The sequence below is a fragment of the Rattus norvegicus genome, chromosome 1 (assembly GCF_021556685.1).
Source record: "Rattus norvegicus strain SHRSP/BbbUtx chromosome 1, alternate assembly SHRSP_T2T, whole genome shotgun sequence".
NCBI classification, from domain to species: Eukaryota; Metazoa; Chordata; class Mammalia; order Rodentia; family Muridae; genus Rattus; species Rattus norvegicus.
In genome coordinates, this window is record NC_141534.1 from 132,727,384 (window position 1) to 132,741,270 (window position 13,887).

The 13,887-nt window shown below is 48.4% G+C and overlaps 1 long non-coding RNA gene across 2 annotated transcripts; it reads right to left on the reverse strand.

Moving 5' to 3' along the window:
* Positions 1-956: 956 nt before the first annotated feature.
* Positions 957-9,357, reverse strand: LOC148007709 (uncharacterized). 2 transcript variants are annotated; one of them, XR_015646967.1, is made up of 5 exons: positions 9,257-9,357; positions 8,507-8,586; positions 8,127-8,311; positions 4,257-4,418; positions 957-1,197 (listed from the first exon to the last, which is right to left on the reverse strand). It is a non-coding gene; the product is annotated as an uncharacterized LOC148007709 (long non-coding RNA). The 2 variants fall into 2 exon arrangements; XR_015646961.1 differs by lacking the exon at positions 8,507-8,586 and having other exon boundaries at positions 975-1,197.
* Between the last annotated feature and the right edge of the window lie 4,530 nt (positions 9,358-13,887).

Consider the following 13,887-nt stretch of genomic DNA (forward strand, 5'->3'; position numbering starts at 1 on the left):
CGGAGGGGAGAGAGTTCGAGAGCTGACCAAAATAAGCAAAATACAAGGCCTGTGAGAGGAAACCATTGCCTGCAACCCTGCCATCCAGACGTGTGACCTAGTTTCCCTGAGAAACAGCATGGTGATTCTCCTTATGAGCCAAGGTACAGGTGAATAGAAACACCACTGCCCTCCTGTTCTTGGAGGAGGTAGTCCCTGACCCTCCTTCGTGAATGTCTGAGGCTGCAAACAGTACCTAACCTTATATAAATTAGGTTTCCCTATACCTGCACACCTGTGATAAAGTTTTGTTTATAAGTCAGACACAGAAAAAAACTAAGAGGAACCTTTTGTCAAAACGAAATTAGCTATTATAATAGTACATCGTAACGAAAGTTATTTAAAAGTCAGAAAGAGTCTATTTCCAGAATTTCCCCTTTAGTATTTTTAGGTTATGGTTGGCCTAAAGTAATTGAAGCCACAGAATCAAAAGCATGAATGAAGGGAGACTTCTGTTTTAACTTTTGAGTGCTGACAAAGTCTCTTTCACAGTTTTTCAGGCCAGGACATGGGACTAAGGCTGACCCTGAAAGAAAGCTCACACGCAGGCACACTGCTGCCAGAATATCTATGGATGACACTTGTGCCAGCACAGGCTAGCATGCCCTTCTCTCTCTTCCCCAGGCTGCCTTAGCTCACACAAATGTAGGGACCTGAATTTGATCCCTGAAACCGATGTAAAAGGCTGAACGTGGTGGCACACAGTTGTAATGCCTGTGCCAGAGAGGGGCTAGGCAGATGCCAGCCGGCTTAACTTTATTGGCCAGCCTGAGGTCCCGGTGAGAGACCTGGTTTCCACAAAACTAGGTAGATGGGTCTTGAAAAGTTGACTCAGTTTGACCCCTGGAGGTCTCCATGTGCTCGTGCACCTGTACCCACATGTATGCTCACATCACAAATGCTCAAAGACAGTTGCTGAACGCAAAGTGAAAATTCATTTCAATAGAACATTTATTGATTATGAAAAAGACCAGAGGCTCCAACCTAGTCTTGAACGTCATAATCTCCTGCTCTCATTTTGCACAAGTCTGTGTTGTTTTGAGAAATGGAAAGTTCTTCACCACGGACACCATCTGCTAATTTCTTCTTTGGTCCACGATTCAGTCAACTTGATTTTTGACAGTGTATGGCTCTCTTCATTTAAGTAGGGTCTTTCTTCTGTAAGGTTTATTAGAGCCAATTAAGGTCTCTGAAGGACATTACAGAGAAGCCCACAAAGTGAATTTAGGAGGCATCTGCTTCCAGACAGACAATGTTCTACCAACAGCTGTAACAGACCCAGGGCAGGTATATCAAAGTCTTCAGAACATTGCTTTCAGCTATCTCTGCCTTCCCGCCAGGAACTTCTGGGAACATTCATGACATGTAGATGCACAGGATGTGGGAGTGTGGTGGACACAGAGATGGGAGATGGAGTACCTTGCCATGTGTGAAGTGGGATTACCTACTTCCTGTGTCTAGTCTAACCTGGAGAGTTGCGAGACTCAACAATGCTGGTTGCATATAGAAACTGTCTCAATAATTTCTAGATATCCATCTCTTCTGCAACCCATGAGTAATTCTCCCCAGTATCTCCATATAACTGAGACAGAAAGCTTGGATCTCCCCATGAAGAGATTAGTCACCTACATAAATAAGGATAGAGATGGCTGAGGAAATATTCTGAGTCTCATGATGGGGTTGCCAAGAACTAAAATGTGCTTTCACTCTAGAAAAGCACAGCATGCCACAGAATACACAACAAATGTGTCATCCCACCCACCACCTTCACTCCCACTCCCAACAATGGACAATGGTACAGAACGGGCCAGCATGACATCACCAACACTCACTCTTCCCTCTCACCAGTACAGCATCAGTCTGGGGTTCCTTTTTCCATGACTCACTCATCCATTCTCAGTCTGACACTCCATCGTCTCCTTCACCAGACTCTCTGAGCCTCCCCTGGTCCCACTGACTTGCTCTCAGACCTTCCCTCAGCTCTAGCTGGCTGCTGCCGGGCCCAATGACCCCAAAAAAGTGGAGGAACACTGGTTTTCACCAGTGAGAAAGTTGTGTGTTGTTTCGAAGCTGGCCCCTCCCAGAGCTACTTCCTCCCTATCATTCTCTTCCTCTATCTCTCAGTTCTCTGAAGACGTATGCATCAGCTTATTGCTTTATCGCATACATCAATCAGATAAGGGTCTTTCTATTGCAGTCATGTCTTGACCTGCCCTCAACCATGACCTCTTCTTCCCTATCCTCTTTCCCTTCTCTCCTACTCACTCCCAGTACATTTCTGCCACCATCATGAACTATCCTTCCACCTCCTTGACTCAGTGTCCCCACTGCTGTTCTCCTCTTCTGTCCCCAGCTCACTGGACATGCTTTCTCCCTCCTTTCTGATGACCAGTGTGCCCGCCCATCCATCCATCCATCCATCCATCCATCCATCCATCTTTCCATCCATCCATTCATTCCCTAAGAGCATGTTGGGAGTGATATGTCTAAGACAGCATTGTGTTCACATTAATAGAATCACAAAGGCTCCTTCCCATCCCATTGCTCACAGGATCCATGCTTATGTAGCATTTACAGCTCCTATAAGTGAGTGTACTGGTTAGTTTTATGTCAGATTGACACAAGCTAGGGTTATCCGGGAAGAAGGAATCTCAACTGAGAAAATGTCTCCATCAGATAGGTCTGTAGGTTCCTGGTTGAGCTCCAAATACTCCTTTTCCCTGCAAGTTGTTTTTGGTGTGGTGTTCATCCCAGCAGCAGAAAGGGGAATTATACATTAGATCCCATCTGATGTTTCTTAAGATTCTCTTTAGTGAGTCTGCTATACCAAGGAAGCAAACTGTTCTACAGTCTCCTTCAACACTTACTCTGCTTTCAACCATGTCTTTCTTTGTACACTCCTTGTCTGACCCGTGCTCAAAACCTGTCTACCACACAGAGACACTCTAGGAAGCTACTGGTCGCTTTCTGCAACTCTACAAGGACATCTGCTTCCTCCCACTGGAACCAGGTGTCCCTGATCACAGCGCACATGTATGTGTCTTACTTCCAAAGGGTACCAGGGAGGCAGTCCTGCTCTCATGTTCCTTCCAAGCAGTGCCCTCATTGTGTAGGACAGAGCTGGATTGGCCAGGTCCAGTCCTATGTTAATACAGTTAATTCCAGTGACAACCAATAACTGAGAGGCTGAGACACTCAAGACCTTCCAAGGCTATGTGCTTAGTAGGTGATGAGGCTAGAAAAGAGCCTGGAACTGTGTCATATTATGCCTTGCGCACTGAAGGCTCTTACTAGAGGGAGAAGCTCAGGCTACCCTCATTTGAACACCGTGGCACTATCAGCATCCTCAAATGTTTCTAAAATCAGATGAATGTCACTATAGTCACCCCTGTTCTAAAAAGTCAAGAACCTCTGACCCTGGAGTTCACATGGCTAGAGAAATGGTCTCCCTCCCCAGGGAGAAGAAGCCAGAGAGACACTAGACAGCTCAAAAACCTGGCAGGGTACTATCACTGCTCACTCAGTCTCCTGTTCCCAGGCCAGTGCCTTCCAGCCAGATTACCCTGCCATTGACTAAGTTACAGTCCAGTGCCACGAGAAGCCATGGGCCCAATGCGTAGGGTTGTCAAGATCCCCCAGAAGGTTTGACCAGGTCTTCATCTGATGACAGAAGGTCAGACTGGTAGCCTTTGAAACAGGTTTTGTTCATGGCCTCTGTCCAGGAAACATTCTGAGCTTCATCAATTCTCTCCATTGACAAGTAAAAAACGTTAATGGATGGCCAGACCCTGAGTCACCATGTAGAACCAGGTCGGGTATCTACTGGTCTCATCAGGAGAAGCCATCTAAACAGAACCTCATGCAGAAGGTGGCAGCGGGATGGGGCATGGTGCATGGTGCTGTCTGCAGTACAACTAGAGGCTGCACGGACACAGAAGACCCTTCCCACCAGACCCTGTGCCTCCACTGGCCCCCTCCACCTGCCATTCTTGCTTGTCACAGAACCATAATCTTTCAAGCTGGGACTCCTCATTTCTCTAGCTGGTATGGAAGCCTCCCAGGAGAACCATGCTCCTGTGTGAGCCTGAGTAGTTACACAAAGCCAGATCGCCTACAGCCGAATTCCAGTGTGGCCACTGTACATTGTGTCACAGTGTGTCACGAGGGCATTTCCATGCCTCCATTTCTCTTGTGTATGGTGTAGATCACCTAAGTACCTGATAAAGGGTTAGGAAGAACGAGTGGGTGAATTCCTGTTAAGTGCGGAGAGCAGAGCGTTGCTCGCTGGAAACGCCTATTGCACCGGTTATCTTCAGTTCTTCCGTTCTGCTCCCCTGTACCTGCTGGCAGGGACCCTCAGCAATCGCAGTAGACGGGGGCTGGAAAATGTCAGAGTGTTTGCGAATGTCAGCATCCTTGCTGCCATGCTTTTCTGATAAGCCTAAGAGAACGTGGCAGACACAGTTTTCAATCCATGCTAATCCACCCATCGCAGGGCTGCTGGGAGGAGGCTAAGGGGTCGCTGCAGTCTTTACTTCTAAGTCAAGTTTTGAGAAATCATTTTGAGATATCCAAAATTATTCTAAAAGAATGTTTTACTTCCTTAGGATGATAGCAATTTAAGGTCATATTAATGTTTAAGTCTATCATCTATCTATCTATCTATCTATCTATCTATCTATCTATCTAAATCAATCAACCTATCATCTATCAATTATCAATCTATTATTTATCAATTATCATCTATTAATTATTTATCTACCTATCATCTATCAATCAACCTATTATCTATCTACCAATTACCTATAATTTATCAATTATCTATCTATGATCTATCAATTATCTATTATATATTCATCCATCCACCTACCTATCATCTATCTATCATCTACAAGAAGGCAAAACTATAAAAGGGAAGAATGTGCGGTGGCCAGGAGAGCTTAGCTGTGCCAGGAGGAGCCCCTTCCCACTCTGCTGCTCCTGCTGCCATGAACTCCCTCATGCCTTCCCTACCCTGACATACTAAAACTCCTGAAACCATGAGTCAAGACAAACCTTTTCTCTATTAGGTCATCTCTGTCAGGCATTTTGTTGTACTAACTAATGCAAAGGTCTCGTTGCCTTTTATGGGGCAATTTAGGGTGGAAGAAGAAAAACCACGGAGGGGCTCATAGCTAAAGGTAAAGGTGAGAAGGCAAGAAGGTATCTAGGTCCTGACCAAGGATTCTCACAGGAAAAGATTGGCCCCATGTGAGACCCTGATAGAGCTCTCCCTAAATGTGGCAACCTTGGTGCCGTGTCTGTTCCACTTTAGAGACAGTGGGACCATTCTGACAGCATTTACACACACAGCCTGCATAGGACCCTGCAGCAGTAGGCTGTCCACCACTCAGAACTGCCTTCACATGTGCCCAAGAAGGCTGGGTGTGTGTGAAGGAGCATGTAAAAAAAACTGTGAGTGTGTCCTCTCCACTGGAGGAAGGTTTTTATTGGGGATAGAGAATGAAAATATCCAGAGACATCTGAAAGACTCCAGAGTGGAGAGAAGAGAAAACAGACTGGACATAATCAGAGCTAGGCATGCAGGAGAATGGAATACAGTAGTGGAGACAGCAAGAGAGAGAGAGAACGTGTGTGTGTGTGTGTGTGTGTGTGTGTGTGTGAGAGAGAGAGAGAGAGAGACAGAGAGAGAGAGACAGAGAGAGAGACAGAGAGACAGAGAGAAAGAGAGAGAGAGACAGAGAGACAGAGATTCAGAGAGAGAGAGACAGAGAGAGACAGAGAGGAGAGAGAGCGAGAAAGAGAGAGAGAGAGAGAGAGAGAGAGAGAGAGAGAGAGAGAAAGAGAGAGAGAGATCTGAAGAAAGTGTGAGGGAGCAGAAAGTCAACAAATAGCAAGGTAGTACAGAGAACAAGGGGGTGAAAGTGGACAGATCCTGCAGATTGTAAGGAGGATGCATAGCTGGGAAAGGGACTCCATTTCAGAGATGGAAAATCCATTTCACAAGTTCCGGAGGAATGCTGGCCTTTATTAGCCCCCAGAAATTCTCTAATCCAGTTTGAGCTCATTTCTGGCCGTGCAAAGGGCCTGAGGCCTAAAAGGCTGGGGACTTTGAGCCAAGTCCCTGCTCCTGGGCCATGACCAGCACCCTGTTGTGCTGACTAGATGTCATGTAGATCAGACTTCTGTGCTGTTGCTGTGGAGACACCGGCGCTGACTGGGACTCACACTGGGTTCCAGCTCCTCCTCTATCTGTCTGGCTGTCAGAGTCCTATGGTAGCTGGGCTGAAAGGTACCCACAGACATCCTTGTGCTAGGCCTCATGAGGAAAGAACCAGGCAGAGGATGACAGGGTAGCAGCCTGTGGATCAGGTCTCCTGAGGAAAGCACTGAGGCAGGTGACTCACTCCTAGGGAATCCTCTGGGTTATAAATAGGCCTAGCTGGCAGACCCAGAGGCAGAAAGAAAAGGCTATTGTAGTAGCAGCTTCCTGATAGGTGGTAATGTCACCATGAAAATCCCTCTGAGGGAATTCCTGTCTCAGGCAGCGGAGCCTCTTGCGTGCCAGAGCCATCCCTGGGAAGAGGAAACAAGGCAGGTACATGGAGGTTGCTGGGGCTGTACCTTTGTGATGGCAATGGATTAATCATCTCACCAGGCCATCTGATAAGGGCTCTCCTTCCGTCTCTGGAGATGCACAAACAGTTCAGGAGAGGCTCCTGGCCTGACCCCCAGCTCTCTACAGCTGAGTTAGTGTGGGAATCACATCTGTCAGATGGCGAGACTTGGGTTCCCTTGGCCAGTCACCATCCCACGGAGGCGCCTCCAATGTGACCCATCTACAGGAAAACGGGGCCTTCTTAACATTGTCCAGCCAGGCAGACTCCACTGAGTTCTGGCTCGAGGGTGACTTTAGGGTAGGCTGCAGCAAAGTAGCTGGGAATCTACTTTGTAGGGGTGCATCTACAGCCCTTTCTACCCTTGCTTCTTTTTCAAAAGTGAGGTACAGAGCCAGGAAAAGTTTCCCATAAGACCTGAGCAAAAGGCTTGTTCTCAGATGTGGTTCTTGCTTCCTTTTGCCCTGGAGAACAAGGTATTTCTCCACGAAAGCATTCTGGGGAGAGTTCCAGAAATGCCCTGGCCCACACAGCCACACCCACTCCAGTAGCCCCCACGTGCACTCCCATGAAGCAAGCCTAGTTTGGTCCAGGTGCCTACCAGTAGACCAGGATAGAGGTCTACCTTGTATCCCAATCAATTCCTGAAGGCCCAAAGCCCAGCAGGCAGGATTGTGTACATTCCAGGGCTGCTTAGGGCCTGGACATCATGGATGAGTGACGCCAAAGCCTCAGAAAGCATCCTCAAGCCCGCCCATGTAATCAGAGGTATGACAGGGATGGAATCTAGCGGCTTTGCCAGCTTCCGCAAGCATGGTGCGCCCAGAACCAAGCCAGGCTGGGCTCCGTTTACATTGGCAACGCCAAAATGTACAAGAGACACTTCAGATGCACACAGGTGAGTTCTTGTGTTTTATTGGCCTTGCCTTTTTTTTTTTTTTTTTTTAATATATATCAAGCTGTCTCCCTTTGCAAAACCTGCTGCTACAGGATTAATTTCATGAAGAGCAGAGTGCGACTAGATCCTGCAAGGGGGCCCTGCAAGACTGAAAGAGGGTTCCGACAAGGGTGTCTTGTGGAAGGGCCTCCCTACGGTGCATGGGCACACACTGGACACACAGACTTCCCATCCACACTTGGAAGGATGTTAGAGTCCCTGAACTGAGTCTCATACCTGTTCCAACCAATGATCTTCAAGACCCGTGGGTCCTCTGATGCCTGTGCACGACGACCAAAAACAACATCTCTGAGTGAAAAATGGACTTCGCTTTCACTAGTTGAACTTCAGAGAACTGGCTGTGGTAACTGTGGACATGCTGGCTTTTTACTAATGGCGCTCCAGAGAAGCCCAGCGTCATGAAGTGCATGTAAATGGAGACAGAGTCCCCACCATGCATCTATCTTAGCTTTCGCCCGTGGGTGAGATGTTGGCACCTAATTCATCAGAATGTGAAGAAGAAAAACACATACCCTGTACTCTATGAGGCTTGTGGCTTTCGGTTCCAGCAACCTGATATGATAGGGACACTGCCACTGTCCTGAAGGTCTTCGAGGAAAGGCATCTGTGCAATCTAAACATAGGACCAGTGGCAATAAAAGCAATACACCCAACAGCAAGGCCTTCATCCATTCTAGGGCTCTGTCAACCTCTGGATCTGCCAATCACAGTAAAGCCAAGGGAATTAAGATAAAGGGTCTGCTGCTCCCAAGTGACGTTGGCACCCTTCCCCACCAGCTTAGGAGTCATAACGCACCAACATGAACCCAGTCCCATACATCCATGGCTAGCAAGGCTGTCCCCACAGGCCCTTTCTTTAGGCACACAACCCAACAGGACTCCTGGAACTTACACTTAGGAATTTTCTGGTAGGTTTAATACTCAAGAGCATGACTCGTTTTTCCGGCATGCACAAGGCCCTGGGTTCAATTCCTCCAAACAAAATAAAAACAAATAAAAAATAGATATTTATGCCTAGGGGTCTAGGTCAGTGGTAGAGCACTCCCATAGCATGTGTGAGACCCCAGGTAAATCCCTAGCAACACAAAAACAAAGCAAGAGCCACTGCTGACCCTTTTTGCTAAAGGGACGTTGAGACTGCGACCCAGGCTAGACATCAAGTTGCCCCTTTGTCTTTCCACCTATCACTGTGGCAATCAATCCTCAAGCGTGAACCTTGAGCCTACAGCCACTTATGCATCTTGTCTACTAAAAGGATTCTACAACATCCACTGCGTCTTACTGTTGCTTCAAAGAACCCCTAAAATAAGCTGCCTTGACCCCAAAGCAGGGTGGGTTGGAATGGCCTGTTGGATTTCTCAACAATCCATGCTGCCCTTCCTGCCCGCTGTACCCCCCTGCTCTGTGTCTCAATGATTCTACCATCTGAGAAGACATTGGTAGACTGACTTGTTGGGTGTTTGATGACCTTGGCAAGAAAAGTTGCAGCAAAGCCAGAAGTCTCCTGGACTGGCTGCGGTTGCCCACACTATGCGTCTTATCCCTCCTTCCTCCCACCTCTCAGCACAACTCCATAAACTTGGCTTCTGTCACATCTGCTAACTCCGCTGATGTCACGAATGACTCAAACCATTAAACTTACCTGGTATGTTTGAGTTTTCAGTGGACTCCTCTCAGCCTACACAGCCAAACACTTCCCAGTTTAGCCCCGACCTTGCCTTCCTCCTAGCTCTTGGCCTCTCTGCCCTGCTCTCCTCGCCTGACCCAGTTTGCTCTCTTCCTTCTGGCCAGCCTGGTCTTGGTTTTCCCCTGCTATCCCTCAGCACATTCCTGCCTCTTCACATGGCCACTCCCGGTGCTCCAACAGCTCCTGAATTGGTGTCCCTATCCTACACCCTCCTCTGACCTTTGGGTTTCATTTCACCATTTCCCAATTGACCAGTGCCTTTGGCTAAGCTTACCAGAGCTTAGCCAAAACACAAACTCAAACTCTTGATACTCTTCACTGAAATCAGTTCACTTCTGGCCTTTTCTATCACCGGCCCAGGTCACTAACATGCAACAATTGACCAAGTAAATTCTTTTTAAAATTACACACACACACACACACACACACACACACACACACACACACCCATTATCATCAAGAGAATAGCATGTAAGCTACATTCTTACATTAAGTGTATAGTATAGAATCACTAGCCATAGGGAGACCACAACAGAGCAGATGTCTAGAACTTTCTCATCCTGCTTAACTGAAATGTTATGAAAACGGTTTAAGAACTTCCAGTATTCCCCACTCCAGTGGTCACTTTTCTACTTCCTGGTTCTATGAATTCATGATTTCAGATTCTCATAGGGTAAAGTCATGAAGCATTTGACTTCTATGACCAGGCTCATCCCTGGCGTTGCACATGACAGGATTCCGTACTTTTGAAGGCGAGATAACAGTATGCTGTTGTCTGTGCATGCTCCTGACACATTCATCCACTGATTGACCCCTAAGTTGATTCTGTAATGTGGCCATTGCTACTCTTACTGTGATGACGGGGATGCGTGATACATCTCTGTGAGATCCTAACTTCTGTTTTTTGCAATACTCGGTTATATAATTGTAAATACTTTTATGCATTTAATTGTTTGCCTGTGGGTACGGATGTGTACCACGTACATGCCTAGTGCCTGCAGAGGCCAGGAGAAGGCACCAGATCCCCTAGAACTGGTTAGGGATAGTTGTAAGTCCCCATTATGGTACTGAGAGCCAAACTCGAGACTTCTGCAAGAGTAGTAAGTATTCTTCGATTCAAATCATCTTTCCAGCTCCATGTTTTTAATCTTTTGAGAAATTGGATTCGAAGGGCTCCGATTTCTTCTAGTCCTTGCTAGCATTTGCCTGCTGATTGTTGTTGTTGTTTGTTTTTGGTTTTATTTGCAACTAGCCTCTTGTCGGGGCTGAGGAGAGCGCTATCCCACCATGGCTTGCCCTGCGTCTCCCAGGTAACTGCATCACGGAGTATGCTTGCAGTCTACCATTTCTCTTTACTCCCCAAGGTGCCCATCCATCCCAGTACCAACTTTGCTTGCTTGGATTCCTGTGGCCTCGTCTGAGCAGGTCCTTCCTCACCCAACTTAATCCCCTGACCCCATCTACTCTCTGTACAGAGAAATGTTTTCAAACAAATTTCTCTTGCCGAGGTACCCCATTTCTTCCTGCTACTCAGGATAATACTTATCTCCTGGTGTGGTCTGTGGCACCCTGGCTTCCTGCGGGGTCAGTATATTAGGTGAGTTCCTTCCATCATCACCACCCCCCAAACTCTCACATATGTCTCCTTCAGAACTGAACTCCATCAGACCTCAGCTGAAATGTACTTCAACCAGTTGCTAACCTTTGCTTGTAATCTGGAGTATAACACCCTCTCATTCCCAAACCCACATCCACCCTGCCTGAATAGGTAACTATTTTGAAGAAAGCAAACTGCAAAACAAGGAAACCCCCCTCTCTCTCCCTCTCCCCCTCTCCCCCTCTCCCCCTCTCCCCCTCTCCCCCTCTCTCCCTCTCCCCCTCTCCCCCTCTCCCCCTCTCCCCCTCTCCCCCTCTCCCCCTCTCTCCCTCTCCCCCTCTCTCCCTCTCCCCCTCTCTCCCTCTCTCCCTCTCTCCCTCTCCCCCTCTCCCCCTCTCCCCCTCTCTCCCTCTCCCCCTCTCCCCCTCTCTCCCTCTCCCCCTCTCCCCCTCTCTTCCTCTCCCCCTCTCCCCCTCTCCTCCTCTCCCCCCCTCTCCCCCTCTCCCCTTCTCTTCCTCTCCCCCTTCTCTCCCTCTCCCCCTCTCTCCCTCTCCCCCTTCTCTCCCTCTCCCCCTCCCTCTCCTTTACCCTCTCTCTCCTTCTCCCTCCTGACCTGGAGTCTGAGGGAATGCAGGAGGGCTCGGCCTGTACTTCCTGAATGAACACATGGTAGGTGCTGTTGTTTCAGTGGTGGCTTCCCAGAATGCATTCAAGACCATGACTTTTTTGGAGTCAGGAAAGCAGAGCTCATTTCTCACTAGCTCTAGGGCTTTGTGTTTCAGTCTCCCCAGTCCTAAAGAAGGGTAATGGCACTGTAGCCTGGCAGGTTTCCTGTTGTGGAAGACTACAGGCTCATCGCATTTGCAGTTAGTTAAAAATCTTCACTCTATTTCCTGAACCTTTGAAGGCTCGGATAGTGCATCTGTGTGTTGTGGATTGGATTTGTATTGTTCCCCAGGGCTGCGGTCCAAAGCATCTCAACCCGGGTCCCTTAAATAATGGGCGTCTCAAGGTTCTTGGGTTTCTGGTTCAGGGCAGGCACAGTAGGGTGAGCTTCCCTTAAGGCCTGAGAGAATGTTCTTCCTCTCCCCTGCTTCTGCTGCTTCCCGAGACATATTGATGCCTTCACTGTTACAGACGCTCTGAGATTGCGTGTTGGTATCCTACCTCCTTGCTTGTCCAAAGACAGTTGGATTAGAAACCAGCCTACTTCTGTGTGCTCTTTTCCTAACTAATTATGTCTTCGATGGCCCCATTCCCAAATAAGGTCCGGCTGAAGGGCTTGAGGCATTACTACTTCAGCTTCAGTGCTGGGAGGGTGCAATCCCACCCTTACCAGAACTTGTTTATAGGATCTGAGGAGGCCAGGCCAGGCTGACTGGGCATGGGTGGATCCTTCTGTGGTTGGTGGCATACTGCCATTGTGCCAGGCCTACAGTAAAATGACCAATGTCCTAAGGCCCTCAAGCCCTGCCTGGCTAAAGAAAGTCACTTTTGAATGACAGGACATTAAGTCACCCCAGAGTAGGTAGGGAGCCCTCCCACCTCTCTGGGGAAATGACTCAGCAGTGAGGAGGGCCTTCTTGAGAGTCCTCAGAGACTTCTTGCCCATAGCCCTTCAGAGAGTCAGCTCATCTCTGGTTTCTCCTTCTACTTGCTGGCTCTCAGGCTGATCTTGGGGCCCAGCAAGGCCATGGCTCCCACAATACACTTATCTGTTGAAGAGAAAGGCACAGGCCTCCCCCATCCTGTTACTAAGAACAGGGAGCTAGCCAGGGCCTTCCCAGAACCAAGATAAACAAAAGTAAGATAGTGTTTCCATGTCTCTGATGATGTCTTTTGGGACATTCTTCAAAATTGGACTCCACCCTGGGAGGGCTGAGTGCACTAGAGGGGGACACAGGAGAACTGGAGAACCCAAGGGGGCTCCTCAAGTGCAGCTCTTCCAGTTATTCAGCAGTACGGGACCACAGCAGGAGTGCTCTCTGTGTTTCCTGTTCTTCCTGCCTCTGAGCTCCCCAAAGTAAAGCTGTCTTCATCCCCTCTTGTCTCCCAAGCTGTCAGTGGTGCTCTATGCCAGAGTGACAGCACCACAGATAGCCAGCTGTGTCTGAGAGAAGCCCAACTCCACTCATCGTCTGCCCACATCAGCTTCTGTCAGCCTCTGGCACATGTCTGACTCCCACCTACTCTCCAGGTGAGCCCAATCTCTCCATTCAAATGGCCTCCTATTGGAAGCACATTTTATGTCTTATACAGCATGGTACTGCTCTCTCTCCACCGTCCTCACCTCCCTTCCGCCCTTTGAACTCCAGGTCAGTTCAAGAGCCTGAATCCATCCATTCATGGTGCTCTTCTCTAGATGCCTCCATCATGGCCCAAACCATTCCTTGTTCCAGGCTGGCTTCTCCCCAAACAATGCCTATCTGAATGCTGTCCCCACTTGTGGAGTGCTCTCCCCCCTGTTCTTCAGCCCATTAACTCCTGTTCATTCTGCAAGACCCAATTCAACATCAGGCCCTGTCACATTGGCCTAAGTCACCCTAGTGCATTTCTCCTCGGGGAACAAATAGGATAGACATACACTGTTGCACTTGTCGGTATGTTCTGGAGTGCCAGTCAGCCTTAGCCATGCTCTAGTGAAAGTTCTGAAGGTCCTCAAGGCAGTGTGTACAATGTCTTTCCCATAACGGAGGAAGGAAGTCTCTCCACGCATCTGTGAGGGATTGTCTAGAGTAAGGTTAACCTCTAAGGCTGTCTTGTGGAACTATCTTGGTTATGTTATTTTATGTGGAAAGACCCATCTTAACTGCAGGCAGGACTCTTGACTCTTAACTCCCTGGACAAGGGATCCTGGAGTGTATAAAGCGGAAAACGTGAGCTGAGCACTACCATGCACCCAATGTTCTCAGCTCTCTGGTTGGGGCCACACTGTAACGCTGCTTCAAGCTCTCATTGCCTTGACTTCCCCGCCAAGATGGACTGCAGC